At 37.0% G+C, this 22,019-nt stretch overlaps 1 protein-coding gene and 2 long non-coding RNA genes across 7 annotated transcripts in view; 1 reads left to right on the top strand and 2 right to left on the bottom strand.

Moving 5' to 3' along the window:
* Nucleotides 1-22,019, bottom strand: part of LOC129747123 (calpain-D) — a 450,101-nt gene that overhangs the window by 181,339 nt on the left and 246,743 nt on the right. The window lies entirely within an intron of this gene.
* LOC129747211 (uncharacterized) lies at nt 1,704-3,234 on the bottom strand. Its single transcript, XR_008737465.1, has 3 exons — nt 2,509-3,234; nt 2,174-2,443; nt 1,704-2,102 (listed from the first exon to the last, which is right to left on the bottom strand). It is a non-coding gene; the product is annotated as an uncharacterized LOC129747211 (long non-coding RNA).
* Nucleotides 11,553-12,823, top strand: LOC129747203 (uncharacterized). Its single transcript, XR_008737463.1, has 3 exons — nt 11,553-11,946; nt 12,043-12,228; nt 12,331-12,823. It is a non-coding gene; the product is annotated as an uncharacterized LOC129747203 (long non-coding RNA).

Below are 22,019 nucleotides of genomic sequence, written 5' to 3'. Positions count from 1 at the left end.
ATTTATAATAGTTCAGCCTTTTCTTTCGGAATGTTTACCGGAGAATTTTCCTATATTTGATTTTTCTATCCCTGAATAGTGTTGTCGTATAAGTATGTGCATTTGTTTTACAGCTTCCGGTCTAAATAATACAAGAAATTTCCGGACAATCGATTCGGCACATTAGAATTCTTTAGAAGTTTCCACATTTGGACATTCGATGGGATTTTTTGTTTCAAGTAGACGCGCTTTCCCAGAATATTCAATGCAAAGTGGGTTGGTTCAGAACAAATGTGCAGAAGAAGGGGTTTGAAAGCCTTTTGTGAACATTTTAATTAACAAACCTCCTTTTCGATTTTTTTTAACGAAATTTCCACTTTCTGTTCCTTTTCAAAGAGATAAACATGAGAAACCAAAATATGCGCTAAATTAGAATTCACAAAATGGAACTTGGTTTTTTGCTATCCTTAAACTGAGTTTTGATTTAAATTTCTTGATCGTGCAGCTACACGAAAAATTCGCCGCACCCCATTTCTCGTTCGTAAAATTTTGTAAACAGGACGCGCAAAGTGTCACCACCTGGGTTGCCAGGTGCCCAGATTTGTCTGTAAAACCAAGACTTTTGACCAGGGAGGTGGCAATCTAGTTCTTCTTTCGAACTAGAATCTTTATCTTTTTTTTCTATCCATCGGGAGAGACGTTTATGGTGTTTTCCTCTCAAAGCAGTACGAAGTCTCAAAAGTCAAAATTTCAACCAATAAGGAATCAGAATGATTGATGTGTTAGTGGGCTATCAACCATACTTCTCTAGCATTTGACATTAAGTTCGTGTCCTTGACAGCAAAATGTCAGGTTTGTTATGGGCCCACAAAATCGTGGGCCCGTAATTTTGATGGTTGTCAAATTCAATGACAAAGGATAGAGATGCCATCTCCCTGCTTTTGACCCTTCGTCCAGATATTGGCCAGACACAGATTTTGCCGAGATTTTTGCTCAGAGTGCCCAGATTTCACAGACTTTCTTGATTGAGTGATGAAATCAATATACATGTATCGGATTTGATCCGTAAGTGCCATTTTAAACTTTATATCTCGCTTGTATTCATGTATATTTGACTACTCATTCATTTAACTTTTTTTTAAAATAAGATCGGTATGGTACGTGGTAGGAAACAGTGTTAGTTAAATACTTCTTAACTCAAATAACACGAAAACAATACACCCCCGCATTGTCAAAATTCTGGTTCAGTACAGAATTTGTGGTCTTCCTTGTGCACAGACACACACAGACTTTTTTTCAAAATTGCCCAGATTTTTTATCCTCAACACCTGGCATCCCTGGTCACCACAAAAGGGAACATACACGCTAGAAATAATTGAACCATTTACGAATCAAAAATAACCATTTTTGACCTTTTCCCGGGAAATGTCATTTTATGAGTTCTCCATGAGAAGTCATAAAATGACTTTTAAGGGAGAAGTTCCAATATGGTTATTTTTCAAACGGATGGGATTCTGAAGGAGAAGTTGAAAAATGGTTGTTTTTGAATCATAATGCAAAATGAGGGAGAATGTTAATGTAGAAATAGTTCAAATCGGTTTTTTCGCAAAAAAAAGATAAAATTTAAAAAATTTTATGTTTTTCACATCATTTTATTTATTTAATAATTTTTAAGATGTTCTTAAAAAAAATACAGAGAAAAGATGCAACGATTTTTGTTGTGAATCGGCATCGAACCACTTACTTTCACTTCTCTGTGCTTTCACTGTCCCGATCCTTTGGCTCTGCTAGTGATTCGGAAAAATAGGATCCGGGATCGCAAAACATAGCCAGGAACGATAGGGACCGGTAAATGCTTTTCCGGAAGAAGTCCAAGTAGAACATTTTGAGGGTATTCTGTTGAGCTCCTAGCGGATGATCAGCACCAACAGCACTAATCCGTTGTTCAGCGAGGTGTTTCCAACACTCCACAGCCGGATGATGTTTTTCCGGCAGTCTGACCCCCCAAATAGTACGGAAAATTACCGCATACCATCAAATTATCTTGGTGGAACAATTGCGCAGCACCTGGTCGGATTAATATTCAGCTCCCGATTATCTGAGGATCCTCAGATTTCGGCATCCTATTATAGAAAGGAAAAAAAAAACCTTCATCAGACTCAATTCCGAATATAACCAATAATTGAAGACTTACCTTACTGGACCAAAGGATGTTCGTCGGATTATGATTCCTAAATGGCAACTGGCATCCAGATCATGGATAGGAACTTGATATTCTAGCTGCTGTTTTCACTTTTCCGCTGCATCACACCAGCTATGGGTATATTCGGTTGCTCCAGCTGAGTCGTATAATCCGAAGCCAGCTCCAGAGTCACATTAGGTGGAATCCAGTACAGCTAAACGGGCTTATAAGCTCGCAAATCCTGCATTTGCAGTTCCGGCAAACTTTCCACATTTCGGTATCCTATTAGGGGGAAAAAAATCTTCATCAGACTCAATTTCGAATATAAAATACAATTGACGACTTACCTTTGGACCAGAGGATGTTCTTCGGATCATGTTCACTACTAAGTGGAAGAAAAGCTTGAATTTCTTTCTTCCATGCAGAACGCACCCGGCTGCAGAACAAATTACTTTCAACATGGCGGCGATGAAATGGCGAAATTTTCAACCATCTTGTGGGTTTCATTTGAGAACTACCAAAATGGTTAAAATTTCATAGGAAAAAAATAATAGAAAATAACCATATTGGAAGTTCTTCAGCAAAAAACAAAAAATGGTTATCTTTCATCCGTAAATGGTTAAATGAAAACGAGCGTGTACGTCATCGTGAATCGACCCATTGGTCCTGCACGCAAAAACTAATTAGGCCGTTTTGTCACACACGGTCAACTCAGTTACGCCTATTGGCCCTACACGAATAGAAAAATTCACCCCATTTTGAATAGGCGTAACTTCACGTTCCAATGAAAATGCATCAATAGAAAGTTTCGCCTAATTGAATTTTATTAATTTTTTGAAAGTTTTAAGTGATTTTAAGATGAAACCGCGTTAATTAGGTAAAGTGCAACCGCGTACATCCGGAATGACCGTTAACTCGATTTGTTTACATTTGGCAGTTTCGCCCTTTTTAAATGTTACGCTAGAAATATTATCGCCATGCTCTGATTGATCATTCCGTAACAAATTTTACAGATTACAGATTGCAAAAAAATAGCTGTAGATTAAGAGGCTTATTGAATTAGAATATGTGAATGATGATTATGTCAAGTTTTTTTTTTTTGAAAATTTTCAATTAGAAATTTAGATCATTTGAAAAAAAAAAACAAATAGAAAAAGTTAGTTAAAATTAGGAATAAGTGAAAATTGAAATAACTATAAATCATGCTAAAATTGAAAATGTTATCGGTTCATTACAAAGATCAAGGCTTTTTCTATCAACACATATCGTCGTTTGTTGAAATGTAACAAGAATTGAGCCTAAAAACGCGTTTCTTCGATCATTACTCTGGTTGGTATTTTGGACCACCAGGTTTCTATTTTGGACCACCCTCTGGACCTATTTTGGACCACCCTTAAACTAAATAAGTCTTTTTTCTAAACTTTGCTATATTCAGTTAATCTTGTCTTTTCTTATTCTTGTACAAAACTTAACTTTGTTTGCTCGATGATAATAGAGTGAAAACAGAAAAACTTCTCCGTTATATAGTGTGTTTCAAATGTTTTGAAATTTCTGACAGCACACTGCAATCTCGGCGAAGTTTGTGCTGCAGTTTTGAAAAATCTTACTTTGTCTTACCAGGGGGGGAGGGAGGGTTGAAAATTCCCAAAATCGTGCTTACGTAATTAGTGAACGGCCCCTATGGCAGCTCATTGCACCGATCACCGCTCTACCTTGTCCCACACTACAGAGGACGCTTTAAATGTAATTAAAACTAATGTATTAATGGAAGTCAAATCGCTTGGTATTACGATTTGCAATTTGGAAGACGAGCTTAAAACATTTGCCTCAGAAATTTCTGCGTATCAAAAAAATACTCCACCAATTACTCCTCCTGTCTCTCATCCAAGCTTGGAACTTGAACTGACAATTGCTAACAGTTCTGACAACTGCGGTTGGCGCCTCCTGGGTTCTAAAAAAGTGTGGCGTTCAGACTGGACTGACTATGACGCGCGTAAATTACGCTATGTTCAGCAGCAAAAGGCTAGAGATAAAGCATTGAAGAAAAGGAAAGCCAATAAAAAAATTGGGAATCTCAGCAACAAATCCAAGAACAACAACAGCAACAATTTACGTAATTTAAATAGTAACAACGCCCGAAATGAGGAGCACACCTTCAACTATTACAACTACAACAATGCCAACAACAATAGAAACAGCAACATAGACCAGGATACCCCTTCATGTAGTTACAGCGATTACAATAGTGCCAGGATCCCCCACATAAATCATCAACCAGTTATCAACTCTCTGCTTCCGGATAAAAAACTACTAGCAGCTGCAAAAGCAACATTTTCAAAACCTCAGCGTGGCATAAGGTTCCAACGTGGTGAAGTACTGAATCCATATCCGGCAGATCATCAGCATGCACGAGTAAGCACGGTCTCGACGATAGGAAATCCAGATTTGGCGCGCTCGCCCCAGAGGCCTTCTCCATGTCAAGCGTGTGCATGTAGGCATTCGTGTTTTGCCAGGATCTGACGGGCCCCTTGGAGGACAACAACGATGTAGTTAGGTATGATATGAAAAACTCTGCTTGCAAGAAAATCAATTCCTCTCTATGCGACAGTAAAGAAATAACAATTTATTGTCAAAATTTTAATAGAATGAAAAGTGCCTTAAAATTAAATGAAATTTACAGGCGTGTAGCTGCTTGTAGCTACCCTGTAATATTAGCAACTGAAACGAGTTAGGATTCTTGCGTTAAAAGCTCCGAAGTCTTCGCTGATAAATTTAATGTCTATAGAGACGATCGTGATAAATTGTTATCCGACAAGAAATCCGGGGGTGGCGTTTTAATTGCAATTTCTTCTGATTATGAATCTGAAGAAATCCCATCTAATAAACACAAGGAATTTGACCATGTTTGGGTTAAATCCGTGATAGGAAATCAAGTTCACATTTTTGGATCTGTGTATTTTCCCCCTGAAGGTGCCAAAACTGAGTCCTACAAAATGTTTTTAGTATTGCTGATAATATAATTTCAAAATTCGAGTCTGACGCCAATGTTCACATATATGGCGACTTTAATCAAAGTGCTGCTGATTTTATTGTAGATGACCAAAACGAATCTCTTTTGATTCCAATAATTGGGGAAAACTCAACACTTCTTACATTATTTGAAAAGAGTTCTGAGATTGGACTTAATCAAATAAATCACGTACGAAATCAGAATAACTGCTACCTTGATTTATTGTTTACTAATATGACGGATGATTTCTGTGTGATTGAGGCACCAAATCCACTTTGGAAAAATGAAGTATTTCACTCTGCTATTGAATATTCCATTTTCATTCATGACAACGCCACAATGTCGGATGACAATTTATCTGAACCTTATTTTGACTTCAAACATGCAATCTACGAACTAATTAAAAACAAATTAAACTCGATTGATTGGCAAAGTAGAATTCGTAGTTTATCAACACATCAGGCTGTAACTTTTTTCTACCAAAACATATTCGATATATTAGAGTCTGCAGTACCCAAAAAACGTAGAAAAAAGCCGAATAGAAATCCGAAGTGGTATAGTAAGAAGATACTTAATCTTAAAAATAGAAAGCAGAAAGCCCATAAAAATTATAAAAAAGATGCAAATGATATGAACCTCACAATATATTTGACTATCTGTGATCAACTAAATATAGAAATGAAAATCGCACACGAGGAGTATAATAGAGGAATAGAAAGTAATATCAAATCAGACCCAAAATCATTTTTCAGCCTAGTTAAAGATATACAGAAGTCTATCAATTTTCCGACAAAAATGCAGTTCAACGACAAAATCGGTAAAAATCCTGCGGAAATCAGCAACTTATTTGCTAATTTTTTTTCAAGATGTTTACACAACCCGTAATGAAGAGGATCGAGATTATGATTATTTCTCGTATCTCCCTGAATCTTCATTAAATATCACTGTTGATAATGTATCACCCAACGAAATTTTGAATTCTTTAAACACCTTAGACGCCTCTAAAGGGGCAGGTCCTGATGGATTGCCGCCTGTATTTTTGAAATCATTATCAAATGAGTTAGTGAAACCCTTGTTTTGGTTGTTCAATTCATCTTTAAAAAGCGGCATACTACCCCCCATTTGGAAAGAATCGTATTTGGTTCCGATTTTCAAAACCGGCAAAAAGTCAGATGTTAAAAATTATCGTGGAATTGCTATATTATCTTGCATCCCTAAGTTATTTGAATCAATAATTAATCAACACATTTTTTCTCAAGTTAAAAATGCAATCACTACTAAACAACATGGTTTTATTAGAGGACGTTCTACTTCCACCAATTTACTAAATTTTTTAAATTTCTCGATAAATGCCATAGATGAAGGGAATTATGTTGAAACATTATATACTGATTTTAGCAAAGCATTTGATAGAGTTGATATTCCTTTATTGCTTTTCAAATTATCTAAAATAGGTTTCAATCATAAATTATTAAAGTGGGTTCAGTCATACCTGCACGGAAGAACGCAACAAGTAAGATTTGAAGGAAATTTGTCGTCTGTTGTGCATGTTACATCAGGAGTGCCACAGGGATCCCATCTGGGTCCTTTACTATTTATTTTATTTGTCAATGATGTTGAACACATTTTAAATCAATTAAATGTTTTAATATATGCAGACGACATGAAACTTTTCATGAAAATACGTAAACCATCTGATATTGAATCCTTCCAAAGAGAAGTTGATAATTTTTATGTATGGTGTACAAAAAGCTTGCTAGAGATAAACGTAAAAAAATGCATCTCAATCTCATTTACCAAAAAGCGAAATGTAAGACAGGACACCATCACCATTGGTCAAAAATCTGTTGAAAGATGCAATCAAGTCAGAGACTTAGGAGTCATACTTGATTCTGAACTGACCTTTGTAGAACATTACAATAACATAATTTACAAGGCAAGTAATATGCTCGGGTTTATAAAAAGGTTTAGTTTTCAATTCAATGATCCCTATACCATCAAAACACTGTATGTAACATATGTTAGGCCCCTTCTTGAGTACTGCAGTGTTGTCTGGGCTCCATATCAAGGTACACATAAAGACCGTATTGAGTCAGTACAAAAACAGTTTTTATTATATGCTTTACGCAGGTTAGGTTGGAGCTCGTATCAGCTACCTTCGTATGAATCTCGATGTATGTTAATTAAAATAGATAGTCTTGATCAACGACGTGAGTTTGCAATGTTAGCTTTTATAAATGATGTTATTGGGCAAAGAGTAAATGATGCAAACCTTTTAGAAAAACTTAACTTTTATTCTCCCACTCGGTATTTAAGAAACAGGAATCTATTCTACATAAATAAACAAAGAACAAACTATGCCCAAAATGGACCTATAAATAAGATCATGATCTGCTATAACAAATACTGCACCTTAATTGATATAACAATGAACAAAAATGAACTGAAGAGAGTGCTTCTATCATAACATTATACTTATATAGATTTAAGGCAAACATGTAAAACGGTCTACGCAAATGATTGACGACAAATAAATAAATAAATAAATAACCTTTAGGATCAATTTTCAGAACGCAAATTTCCTTCAAGTGACCCAATAATAAGCTAAGAAAGTCTGACATCATCAACTCCGTGACATCAATTGATGCATTTTGTCTTCCAAAACCTTAGTGGATTTGGTTTGGCTTCAGTTTTTTATTAAACATAGGTTCAAAATGATAAAAAGTGCCAAAATTATGCTATCTTTTTAATCAACTGAAAACCAGGTTTTATCCGCTGAAAATTTCACAAAAAACAGTTTTATCTTCAAAACAACTGTTGTTCTTGGAAAAAAAAGTTATCGTTGGAGTAAATTTTTCAACATTTTTTTCAAATTGCATAACAACAGGGGCTAAAAAAACTAGATTTTTAGTACTTTTTCGCTTGTAAATTTTACACATTTCAACAATTTTTTCCCAAATTTTTAAACATAAATAGCTATAGTTATATATATTTTTGGTTAAATTTGTTTTAATATTAACGGAGATATTTCAATTGTTACAATAATTAATCACGTTGCATATTTGCCGATGTGTTATCGTTTTTTTTCCAAACTCCTACTTTAGACGGAGTTTATATTTCGTCTCTTCTACTTGACAAAGTATTTTTTTATCAACCCTGAATGGTTTTAACTTCTAGAACGAACTGTCAATAATTTTTCATGAAACATAAAAGAATGACCTAATAAAAAATAATTGGTACATGTCCAGTTTTCTCATGTTTAAAAGCTTTTTTAATCTGTAGGTGTTGACAACTGATTATCAAACATTTGCCATTAATATCGATTGTTAGATAAACGTGTTAAACCACGTCAAAAGTGCACAAAAATTAAGTAAAAACAATGACGGGCTTGGATTTATGCCGATTAAAGTGAACCCTGTCTAAAGGCGAGTTTGGCATTCAGTGAATTGATTAAATAAAATAATGCCAAAATTCCAAATTTCCTTTATGATAAGTGATTGAAATAGTGTGCATAGTTCTTTAATATCGTCGTTCAACGTCTTTTTACGTTCATTAACATTTAACAGCAAGTTTAATTCCCAGGTTATGTTGAGTGGTCCAAAATAAGTCCCTAAGGAATAAAGTAGAACCTATTTTCGACATGGGTCTAATTGCTATCAATACAAGTTTTTTTGGTTCTTCGAGCTTGAAAACTAATTTTCAAGTGTTTTATCATAGCTGAGAACATGTTTGTAGTTGTTAAATTCATCACAGCTATGCAGAAAACCTCTTGAAAGTTGACTCCAAAAACGGTACGTCCTCCTGAAATGGCCTTGATTCGGCCCAACTGTGAAAAATCAAAACTTCATTTTCAATTTTCTCTCCCTTATCAGCTTATTTGAGTGAATTTTTCGATACGATTAGAATCAAAAGTACTTTAACTATATTTGTTCGAAATTTTCATTATCAAAATGATTTATGAGAGAAATGTTGGAAAAGAGCTTCTAGGTGGTCCAAAATATGTACCCGGTCCAAAATAAGTCCGTTACCCTACTTGATCCTAGAAAATGATTTCTGCAATTTGTTACGCATCATCTTACCAACGATCTCAACTAAAAACGATATACAGTTCCACCACATTCAGTAATCATTAAAACTTTCAATAAGTGAAATCTGAATTTGTAGTAAACATTTATTTTTCAACTGTATTTGCCAATCAAAGTAAAAAATGAATCAACTGAAGCTTAAATTTTGTAGATCAGTTATTATAACCATTTTATATTCAACATTTATGTGATAACTACAACATAAAAGCTACAGTATTTATGCATTACTATTATATTGTTTGAACATTTATTTTAATAATTGTATGCTCTAATAATTTTTACCTTCCAGGTTTGTATCCTTTTATCAACAAAGATTTTTATTATGTTTTATAACCATATATTAATATAATTACATATTTCTAATATTTTGAGTAATTTTTCTTACTGTCAGATATCTATATTGTTATCTGTATTATTTTTATCTTATTGGGTATTTTTTAGAAGGAATGCATCTGGGGATAACCCAAAGGAACTATTGCAAGCGGAGTGGGTTGCCAACCATTGCAGGTTTTTGAGGGTTGGATGCCTTCCTTCGACGAACCATCGGCCGTGGAAGCCCTAGAAGAAATTCGAAGGAAAGCCACACAGACATAGGCAGGACCTTGCTACCGATGGGGGAACCATACATACATACATACATACATACATACATACTGCATCATTCATAATTGACTTTTAAACAATGGTTTTTTTTTGCCCGCAAAAACTCATAAATATAATCTGAATAGTTTATTTCAGTGCAACAGCTTTGACGTCTTGCGCATGATGCCTCTAGATATGGTGGTCTCTCTTTGGCAAAAAGTAGACGAGGGTTGGATGCGGAGGAGGAGCCGAAATTTGACAGCTGGCTGTTCGGCTGGCTGCTGGCTGGCTGGGATGCCAGGTGCTCTGATTTTTTGTAAAACACGAAGTTTTGCCAATCACCAAGCTATTGCTTAGACAAAGACTTCGCCTTGATTTTTGCAAATATAATTCATAGAATCGAAACAAAATCTTCCGGCTGAGCTCCGGGCTGGTAAGCAAAGCTGGAAGAAGTTGGACCTATAAACGACGGTGCCAGCTTTGTCGGTAGCGGTGAATAACATTAATTTTGCATTACTTATGACAAATTTATGCTTATTCAAAACTTTTTTCTTTCAAAAGCTATCTAGAAGCAGCAGAAAGTCATCGAATCGGATGGTAACATGGCGAGGCGTTACATTCCATCGTCCGAGAAGCGCCCTTCTGCAGGAACATCCGATCTTCATCGAGATGAAAAAGCTGCTTCAGGAGGACCCCCGTCTGTTGCCATCGCTGCTCCAGAAGATCCAATCGAGTAATCCGGATCTGATGGGTAGCATTTGGGAAAATCAGATGAAGTTTTTGGTACTTTTGAATGATGGGACCGATGAGCTGAAATAGGAAAATAGGCGCAACGTTAGGCGCCTGAGCAGCATGACGATAAGTCCGATGAGTGGGTTGGGGAATCAGTTCGATCCACTGCAGACTGTTGATTGTCCGGAATGGATTGAGCCCCTGAAGGATTCTGCAGGTGATGCTGTCCAATTGCTAGTCATCCTCAAGTGCAGCAAAGCTCCAGCTCAGCGCTGCTCGTGGGTGGTGGTGAAGGTACATTAACTGAATATGTTAATATTGAAAAAGGCTTAAGCAGTATTTACATGATGCAACAGTTATTTGAGAAAAAAAATTCGAACCATAAAATCGTTTATCATTTAATCATGAAAATTATCAATAGCAGAATTTATAGCATTCCTTTAGCAGAACCGATTTACTTTTATTTTCATCCAACACTTTTCGATTGGAGGGAAACAAAATAGCTCTTTGGATAAGGTAACAAGAATAAGGAACAAGCAACATCCGGTTTAGGGTTTTGGTTGTTTGTTCCACCCTTTAAGATCCTTTCTATCATAACGGTCAATGAAAAGTTTTTCTTTTTCGGAACATACGGATAGACCGAACTGTATTGTAATTATATTATAAAAAAGTGTTTAGAATACAAATTAATTCATTGAATATACTCATATCATTGCTTTTTTTCCGAAAACTCAATTTAAATATAATAAAATAAACTAAACCCCAGTACGGTTTTGAATCTTTTGATCTTTCGTTTACGATTGGCTTGTGCACATACACACTTTTTTGCCATCTGATTTTTTATCTCTAACACCTGGCATCCCTGGACCCCTTTTTTCGTAAACACTACAGCCAGCTGTCAAAACTTTTTTCAATATGGCGGAATGGCGATTTGGCATATGAGATCACCATATATAGAGGCATCATGATCCTAACATTGCACGGAAAAACTCAGCTACTCATTAAATGTGTTGTAAATATACCTTCGTTTTAACTTAACACCTGATACTCTTTTTATGTGCATCACCAACTCAAATTTGAGTTGCCGAAATACAGAAGTAGCTAAAAAATTAATGTCGTTTAGGCAATTCTGTATAAAAAGTTGTTGTTGTTGGAATTTCATTGAAAAGGGATGCCAATTGCCAAAGCAAATTGCAAAAGCTTTCCGAGGTCGATGGTGGCAGTAAGTTACCACCGCAAGTTAAAACTGAAAGAATTTCGTTTTGAATTGTTTCTGAAGTCGCTAAGTTGAAACATAATTTGATTGGACGTTTGCTGATTGTTTTTATTTTTGGGTTCCGATTAATTTAAATATCGGAAATCGACAAAATAATCGGGTAAGTAAATGATTTTTTTTTAAACTACTCCCGTTACATTTCCGCCGTTGAAATTTGAAATTATAAACTGCGATTGTTTTCTATAATCTCTTATAGTGTTCGACAAGCGCCGCCGTTCTCAAGTTAAGATTCGCTGAACAAGGATCAGGAAAAGTTTTTGATGCATAAAGCGACGAAAAGGAAAACGATCCAAAAATAATGGATTTCCTCATGATACCTAAAAAAATTCAGAACTCGCGGAAAATATGACCTGGATGGAAGGCGCTTATAAAAACTATACAGGTTAGTAAATGTGGGGTTTTTGTCAGTCTCTCCAGTCTTGCAACGCATGCGAAGACTCATATTATTTCAATAAAATAACTATGTAAATCACTTTATTTGTAGGCTACGACTCCTACCGATAGTGCGGATGAAGAAAAACAGGATCGGTTTTTTTTCTACGTTGACTATCGGAGCGTAAAGATGAGGTGTGAAGCGAAGCGGTGTAACAAGTCTGTCGGGCGTAACGATGGAACCATAAATCAATTGCTGGAGGATACGTTCGACGGGCACCGGATAATCATGCAAGAACGATCCGCCAATCATGGCCAAGTGCTTTTGAATTTAGAATTATTATTTTGTTTTATTTTAATATCTAAATATTTTGCAATGTAATGTACTATTGTTAAAATGTATATCTATAAATACAGATGAATAAGCTTGTAAAATTATTTGAAAGAAATCCAATCCTTAAAATTAATTTTGGGTGCAAAAACTTATTATTGAATTACTGGCATCCCTTCAAAATATACAGAATTGACTAATCTGGCTGAAAGCTCAAAATGAATAAAAGCTTTTTGCTCACGCTCTGCGTAAAGCGCCCAAACATAAAACTAAGTGGAGACAGTTGAGCTTGAGCTTGAGCTTAGACAAACCGTACATTTCAGTAGTTGCTACTCCGTGATTGACAAGAACCATCAAAGTTGTACATAGATCCAAATAAATGGGGCTTGGGATTAGCTTACCATTTTCTGTGTACACGTTTCGAAGGTTCCTTATCTCATATGGTCAATAACGGCGCCGGCCACGTCCTTACGGTTTATCGAGGAAAGGGAAGGATTGTTAGTTCGACTTCCGTTGCTACTAGAGACCGAATACACCTCTAAATCTCCACGATCGTCTCAGGAAGGATGGTTTGTTAGTGGGGAAGGTAAATAAGATCTGGATTCCCTTTGGGAAGGGATGCGATCAAAGCAAAGTTAAATATTTAATGATCCAACGACAGAACCAACTCACGCACACACACGCGCGCACACACATGCACACACACGCGCGCACACACATGCACACACACATGCACACACACATGCACACACACACACAAACACGCACACACACACACACACACACACACACACACACACACACACACACACACACACACACACACACACACACACACACACACACACACACACACACACACACACACACACACACACACATCATCAAATTTCTGTAGCAGAAGCATTTTTTTATTTCGATTCCTATATTGAAAAATTATATTCCATGCTTTGAAAATCTGTACCTAGCAAAAAATTAAACTGCCAATTTGAATAAGTTTCCTTGTGTATAAACTTGTACAAAAGATTGTATTCGATATTACTATCCTTGAAATGTTTCTATGAAATATTTCAAAGCTTCTGTCATTCTGTACTGTAAATCTAAATCCAAAATTTAAGTTCGAAAAAGTTAATGAATTATGTATGTACTAACTAATAAACAATGGACTTATCTTGTAATCTGGATAACTCTCGTGTAGCCTCAGGAGGATCACGTCTATAAAATAGCCCTCTCGTTGCTGTTCTTAGGTGAATCTTGAGGGCAGAACACCAGCCCTCTGCACTTCTTCATTTAGTTTAAAAGCGAAAAAAACACTGAATTTTCCGACTTTTCGGTGAAACTCCACTTTCTCGACACAGGAAACAATAAATCACTAAACTTAAGGACAAAATCGAACAATTTGCGGCCCTTTTTCGAATATATTTTCAAAATTTTATCTGCACTAGCACTAAACAAATGTTTACACTCTGGCAGTGTTGCCTCTCCCATAAAACTAAGTGGAGACAGTTATCTTTAAACTGTATGAATTTTTATACAGAATAGAGTAACTTTGTTTACCGTGTGCATTAATGTTGGGGAATTTGGCCCATTTAAATTATGCAACTAGAAACCAGATAGAAATTTTGTCATCATTTAAAATTGATTAAAAAAGTACTATTTTTGTTTGCCTGATATTTATTCTTACAAAACCACGCGTCATTTTAAAAATCTCTTTTCCACAATAATTTTTCTAAACTTTCCACTTTATACACTCACATTCGCCGTTGTTTGTCTTGAAGCGGCAGCTTGGACGACAAATCGATCGATGTTCCTGTCTGTGAGACCTATTCTGGTTCCAGTAATTTTCAGCCGACAAACATTTTGAACCCCTTGCAGCTGCTGCAGGATCATGTTTCCAAACGCCTGATCCTCCTTACTGAAGAATACCTACTCAATTCTTAATCGAGCGCCTCGATGACCTGTAGAGACGATGACAAAAAATAAATATATTCGACTTTTGTTCACATTAACAGAATACTCACTTTTTCCTTCAAGTTTGAAAAAATTGGAAAAATAAACAAATAAGTTCTTCTTTTTACAAAATCTAGTGGATTTTCTTTTTTGCTTCTCTCGTCACAATGACAGCTATCATTTACATTGCTTAAAAGCTCTGTGGTACTACTTCAGATGCCGATATACGGCCTTTTTTGGGGCCGTTATCGAACAGGGCCTAACATTCCTCCCTTCTAACTTCAGAACACGATGTATGGTTCCAGACGGGAAGGCATCCGGATGGTACGCCGCGGTCTGACCCGTTCAGGAACGCTTGAAGATTTGGGTTCGTCTACTTGTTGAGTTTCGTCTGATTCTGCGTCCTCGAAATCTTCAGGGGATCCTCCAAAAACCCGCAGCTCGAAGCGCCCACAGTAAGTCGCATAAATGGCGTCAACTCGGAAGCGCCCTCGCTGGCTGAAATAGAAGCGGCAATCAAGGACATGAAATCCAACAAAGCCAGATTACGCCTGATGGTGGTACCAAGAAGTACATCGAAACCCGGATCAGAAAAGCCCGATTTGCGTTTGCGAGTCTTCGAAACATCTGGCGGTCACGCCAGATCTCTCTACGAACTAAGATCCAAATCTTCAACTCAAACGTCAAATCTGTATTGCTGTACGGGTGTGAAACTTGGTGCACATATGCGGTGACGACGCGAAAACTGCAAGTTTTTGTGAATCGCTGCCTGCGGAACATCATCCGCGCTTGGTGGCCTGGCAACTGGATCTCAAACGTTGAACTTCATCGTCGGTGTCATCAAAAGGCGCTAGAAATCGAGATTCGGGAACGTAAGTGGAGATGGATTGGGCACACGCTGCGAAGAGATGAAAACGAGATTTGCAGAGAGGCGCTTGACTGGAATCCAGATGGGCATCGAAGAAGAGGCAGGCCCAAAAGCTCGTGGCGGCGAAGTCTAGCCGCTGAAATCCGCACAGTTGACGAGAACCTTGGCTGGCAGCAAGTGAAGACGCTGGCTCCGGATCGCCAGCAGTAGAGAACTTTTATCTCAGCCCTATGCGCCGGTCAATCGGCGCTGGACCCTTAGCAATGGCAAAATTCTCATGAGGTGATTGAAAAAATTCCGAAGGATCGAATTTCGGAATCAAAAAACATAAGCCTCGGCCCTGATGAGGAGTCTTATGAGAAGATATTAGGAGTGTTTTGGGACTTTAAAAATGACCAGATTAAATATAAATTAAATCTACCACTAAATATCCCTAAATTACCATCCAAAAGAGAGATATTATCCGTAGCAATGAGTGTTTACGATCCTTTGGGACTTATTTCCAACATTACCACTCAGTCAAGAATACTGATGCAAGAGTTATGGAAATTAGGAACTGGTTGGGATGAACCCATTCCAGTAACCTTGGCAGAGAAATGGGAAAATTGGTTGATTAGATTAAAACCAGTTGCAGACATAAAAATAAATAGATGTTATTCTGTTGCATCGAACATCTCAAAAAGGGAGCTTCATATTTTTTGTGATTCTTCAGAGACAGCATTTGCAGCAGTTGCTTATCTGGCCACCACTCACGAAAATGGAATTGAAGTGACAATTGTAGCAGGGAAAGCAAGAGTAGCTCCTACAAAAATTCTTTCAATTCCACGATTAGAACTGCAAGCAGCTGTTCTAGGAACAAGACTTGCGAAAGCAGTAAGAAGAGTTAAGAATTACATTGCACAAAACAACTTTTTGGTCTGACTCGTCGACAGTTTTGGGCTGGATCAACTCTGAGTCTCGAAAGTATAAGCAATTTGTTCAACACAGAATAAGTGAGATATTAGAATCAACAACGGAATCTCAATGGAGATACGTTGATACTCACAACAACCCTGCTGATGAAGGGACTAAAATTATAACAAAAAATTCTATTTGGTTTTCAGGCCCAAGATTTTTATCGGAACCTGAATCTAATTGGCCAAAACAAATAACGGGTATCTCAACAGAACATGAAATCAGACCTATGCATCTTATCCAAAATGCGATGGATCATAAGGTAAATGCTGAAATCAATTGGTGTTCTGATTGGACTCGTCTGAAGAGAGCCTTATGTGTTGCTAGAAAGTATGCAGACTTTCTTAAATCAAAGGCAAAAAATTCACTCTTCAATCCCACGATTAATGTGGTGGACATGATGCAATCTGAAAAATTACTGATCAGGAAGGCTCAAGAAGAAGCTTATCCAGATGAATTATACAATTTAGAAAATGGTTTACAGATCGATAATACCAGCTCGATAAAAAAATTGTGTCCCCTCCTAGATCGTGATGGACTAATCAGATCAGAGACTAGGATTATACACGCGACATGTAGCCCATATGCAGCTAAATGTCCGTATATATTGCCAAGATACCATGTATCTTTTCTTATTATGAAAAAATATCATGAGAACTTCAAGCATCAAAAGAACGATACGGTTGTCGCAGCACTGCAACAGAGGTATCATATCTATATATATATAAAAATGAATGTTTGTCTGTCTGTCTGTTCCCTATAGACTCGGAAACTACTGAACCGATCATCGACAAAATTGGCATCTGAGGGTTTTTGGGGCCGGAGATGGTTTCTATCAGTGTTGGTAAATTTCGCCCGTCACGCATGACCCGACTAGTTTTGTTTCATCAAACGACTGGCACTGTTCTCAATTGACGGAGCCTCACTACTCGCATGACGGATAAAGCACGACAACAATCAACATTTCTCCATCATGCGACTGGCGAAGCTCCTACACATGGTCAAATTTCTCCTGAGAGTGACTGGCAAATCTCTTCACACTTCGATCGGCTGTTGACGACAGGTACAACTAATTGAACGACTTGCTGGCAGAGAGCAACAATAGCAATAAAAAAAATGAAACGAGCTTGCTGGCAGGAGCAACAATAATAATAAATGCGTTTCTTTTTCGTCTTCGGTCGTCTTCGGCTTGCTGGCAGGAGTAACAATAATAATAAATGCGTTTCTTTTTCGTCTTCAGTTCGGTCGACGACTCGTTCGAATGCGATTGGTGAATGCTGACTATGATTTTTTTTTAGCTTCAAACGACTGGGGGTTGAATGACTGGCAAACGAAGTGACTGGTCGTTAAGGAACAGTCAATTGAGTTTGACGGACCAAGAGGCTCAACAGTCACAGTCATTTGACTAATGACGATGAATAATGCCAACCCTGGTTTCTATAATAGTTAAAACCCCATCCGACTGAGGGGGGGCTCTCATACAAAATTTGTAGTTTTTCGAAACAAATAAAGTCATGACATCCATTTTCTCGAGATTTCTTTTTCCTTTGGGCGGTTTGTTTTTCGTCTCCATGGTCGAGGCGTCGCAAACATACGTCGCGTGAGGATAGTAACCATGACATACCATTTTTTTCTACTTGATTCCTAGCTCATTTGTACAGCACACGGTTATGAATGACGACTAGATGTAACCAAGATTGACATTTTGCCGATAGAATAAAACGTATACATTATTTCTGCCAAAATCTAAAATTGAAAAGTCATGGCATCCATTTTTAGAGATTTTCTTTTCTTTGAGGGGTTTGTTTTTCGTCTCTATGATCAAGCAAACGTGTCGTCGCAAGTGGATAGTAACCAAAATATACTGTTCATTGGTCGCTGGAAAAAATCAACATTTAGGAGCCTGTTTCTCAACCAAGTACCTATATTTCCTATGCACGTGGGGGCGATATGCAACCAAGATGTGTTTTTTCTTGCTTTATTGTACACAGCACGTGGAAATAAATGACGCATAGATGTGACACGGATTGGTATTTTATCAATCGAATCAAAAGCAATTGAAAGATTTACAAAAATACTTCCATATTTGTTGTCCATATAGCATTTGTTGTCTAAAAAATATAAACTTAGTTCTGATGCTAATGAAATAATGGTATGACACTTTGCGGACAATTGAAAAAAAAAAATACTGAAAGTAAAGAATTTACATACAATTTTTTTACCCATTTTGCCTACAAGGTTATTTTTGAATCAAATTGATAACAGAAATATGAATAAGATGTTTTCTACAGAGGTAGATCGGAAAAATTTTGTTGAACATGTAAAAATGTACTTAACTGAAAAAGCAGATCAAAAAATCCGATCCAACACATGCTCTGATCAAGAGCCTTTTCTTTAAGTTAGATTAGATATCTAATATAGGACTGACGTGTTCATAAGTGAAAGGTATTAGTGAAATTAACTGATTTCTATTGACCAAAAGTGAGGGAATTCATTTTCCGAAAGAATTTTCATTCAAGGAACACTAGAGCGTGTTCAAACGTTCAACTTCTCTGTTTCAAAAAAATAAAAAAATATGTTTTCTTCTAAAAATTGTTACTTCGGCCCAAATACACAACTGAAACGAATTTAGAAATGAAAATGGGAGCTTTTTATTTTAAATAATTCTGAAAAAAAACATCGTACTTTTTGCTTACATATCAATTTAAGTACGTACTTAACATGAAAAGTATTTTTGTGTTACATGGCTGCATAAAAAAGACTTTTGATACTTTTTTGAAAAGTGAAACCTTAGAGGTGATATTCAACTGGAAACAAAATTTTTATGAGAAATTTTTAGTATACTTTTAAAGTGTTCAAAACAATATTCCCTCCTGTCAACTTACACGGTGGGGCAAGGATAAACGTCGAACTTTTAAGAAATTCATCTTCAAAATGATTCAATATGTTGGAAACACCAGAAGGGGTATTCCGAATGTTGAAACTGAAGCGGATATTTAAAATTCTTAAATGTCTTTATAAATGAAGGTCATTTGCTTTGAACAGCATTCGTTAAAAGTGGAATAAGAAATATAAATTTATACTGCTGGAATACTGCAGATATATCAATAAAACTTTATAAAACAAACAAACGGATAGGGTGAATGTACCCAATCTTGGCCCCTAAGGCATGGTTGACTAGATTTCCCATGATTGTAGTCTACCTGTAATGTGTACCTTCAAAAGTCCTTCGACAAATATGATTGCTTACTAGCCTGAAATGCAGTAAAAATATGTCCTTGCTTGAAAATGGTTGATAATTTAAGATAAACCTGATCAAACTTTCGATCGAAATGCTCCTTATTGTAGCCCCCGCGCCGAATTTTGGCCCTTTATGAGTTCCTTAAATTGGCCGTCTCTAGGAAAAACTTGCCTCACTAATACAACAACAGCCCCCACGATTTCATTGAAAATATCCCGGAAGGAAGCACATCAATGTTCTGTATTGTTTTCAAAAAGTCGGAAGTACGAAATGTCAATCAATTTTTATAATTGATATTTGCATGTAAAATTATAATCTTTCGTCAAAAAGCATTACTAGTTTATTTCAGTTTTTGTGTATTCATAATTTCTATTATAAGTTCCAAACTATGGCATAAACATAACATAAATATGTTCATTAATCAAGCAAACAAATCGTTTGCTAAATCTGTAACATGCAATCATGATAGATATGTTTCCAGTGAAGTTAACAGGGTAACATAAGATAGTAAATGTTCATATTTTTTTATTCCGCTCCCATAAAAGGAGGACCGACATTTTAAAAACTATTATGATCGAGGCAAGAAGCAAGCTAAAGCTAAAGCTTAAGTCATCGAAAGATTCTTTTAATCATACATATTCAAAATGTCGCCCTTAGGAATTTTCTAGCAATCGTTTGCGTACACCGGGAAAGCAAAACAAGACAAACTTTCGCTCACTCCAGCCAGTCTGATAGAAATAGATTGCATCTCACTCATTCGTTTGGAAACTATAGGCAATGGAAGCGAACAGCAAATTCAAAAGCTGGCTGAAATTCGTGCTGCATCCCACTCGCACTCATGCAAAATCATCACCCAAACTCGGCAGCGCTTCTTTCGCATATTCCTTTCCAACAGAGACCAAACGTCATCACCTCCTGCTGATGCACAGTGATCTATAATTAAAAACAAACTTGGTCAAAATATTATTTTTGATTTCACATGAAACTGCAAACAATAAAAATTCAAGTTCGTTACAACATAGTATTCCAACATTGCAGTGCAATAATTTTTTTTAAATAAACATAATATTTAGAGTGTCATAATTTAAGCTTTATAACAATTTCTTTCAAAGCGACACATATGCAGCAAATCAAATTAAATCAAAATACGTTAAACCTCATTTCCAAATGTGGAATTTTTTGGGTATGGATATAGTAACTTTAACATTGAGATCCAAGATATCAATTCGGATTCGGATCCGGTAAATTAATTTATTGAGAGGTAAATTTTATTGAGAAGAAAAGTTCTCGAAATTTACCATAAAAGAGCAGCTCAAATTGTAGCACTATAATTCCAACTAAGATGCCAAATAAGCTTGAGTTCACTTGAGAGATAAATGAATTAATTTTAGTCCAAAATACATTCATGATATTTTAAATTTATTTCAATCATTCATTTTACTTTTGACCGGCTTTTCAATTTCCAGACCACTGTGCACCGTCGGCCGACGAACGGCCGCCGGCTGCCGGCTGCCGACTGCCTGCTGATGTCGTGGATGAGGCATTCGATGGCCAGAACAAACAAGAGACCCCGGATGTTTTCGCCATCGCTCGAACGAGACAGGAAGCTGGGCCATCAATAAAACGTCCCAGATTGCAAGAACCACAACACAATTATAAGCAAAGGCAAACTGAGAAAACACCTGGGCAAGGAAGACGTTTCCGCTGCTATAGGTGCAACGGAGCATCCCATAACGGTAGAAAATGTCCCGCAATAGGCCAGCAATGTCGTAATTGCAAGGGGTGGGACCATTATGCCGCAGCCTCCCGTGGCAACAGAAGGAACATAAATGTATTCGAGAAGCGTAATAAACGCTTCGATGATATTGAGCAGGAAGTCAACTCCATATCATTTGATGACGTTCTGGTAAACTGCCGGGTGGGAAAATCGGGCCCTATTCGTTTTCTGATCGACTCCGGGGCCGATGCCAACATAATCGGAGGTTCGGACTGGAAAATTTTAAAAACACAATACCAGCAGGGTTTGGCACATCTTGAAATCACGCAAGATGTAATAACTCAGGAGCTGCGTGCGTACGCAAACCGTGAGCCTATGCTGATCGAAAGTGCATTTCGAGCAGCTGTTGAAGTTATTGGAAGTTCTAAACCGATAGTGCAAGCAGATTTCCTAGTCGTCAGTGAGGGTAGGCGATCTTTACTTGGGCGATCAACCGCTGGAGAAATGAACCTGCTGAGGGTAGGCCTTTCTGTAAACAACTGCGATGTAAGTAACTTGAAAATTTTCCCGAAGATGCCGGGTGTGATTGTAAAATTTAGCATTGATCTGTCCGTACCACCTGAGAAAAATGCTTACTATAATGTACCATCTGCATACCGCGAAGATGCCAGACGGCGACTACAGGAAATGGAAAATCAAGGGATCATTGAGCGAGTCATTGGGGCACCCAACTGGATCAG

The sequence above is a fragment of the Uranotaenia lowii genome, chromosome 1 (genome assembly GCF_029784155.1).
Source record: "Uranotaenia lowii strain MFRU-FL chromosome 1, ASM2978415v1, whole genome shotgun sequence".
NCBI lineage: Eukaryota > Metazoa > Arthropoda > Insecta > Diptera > Culicidae > Uranotaenia > Uranotaenia lowii.
Note: the sequence above shows the minus strand (reverse complement) of the source record. Positions and strands in the feature narration are given on the sequence as shown.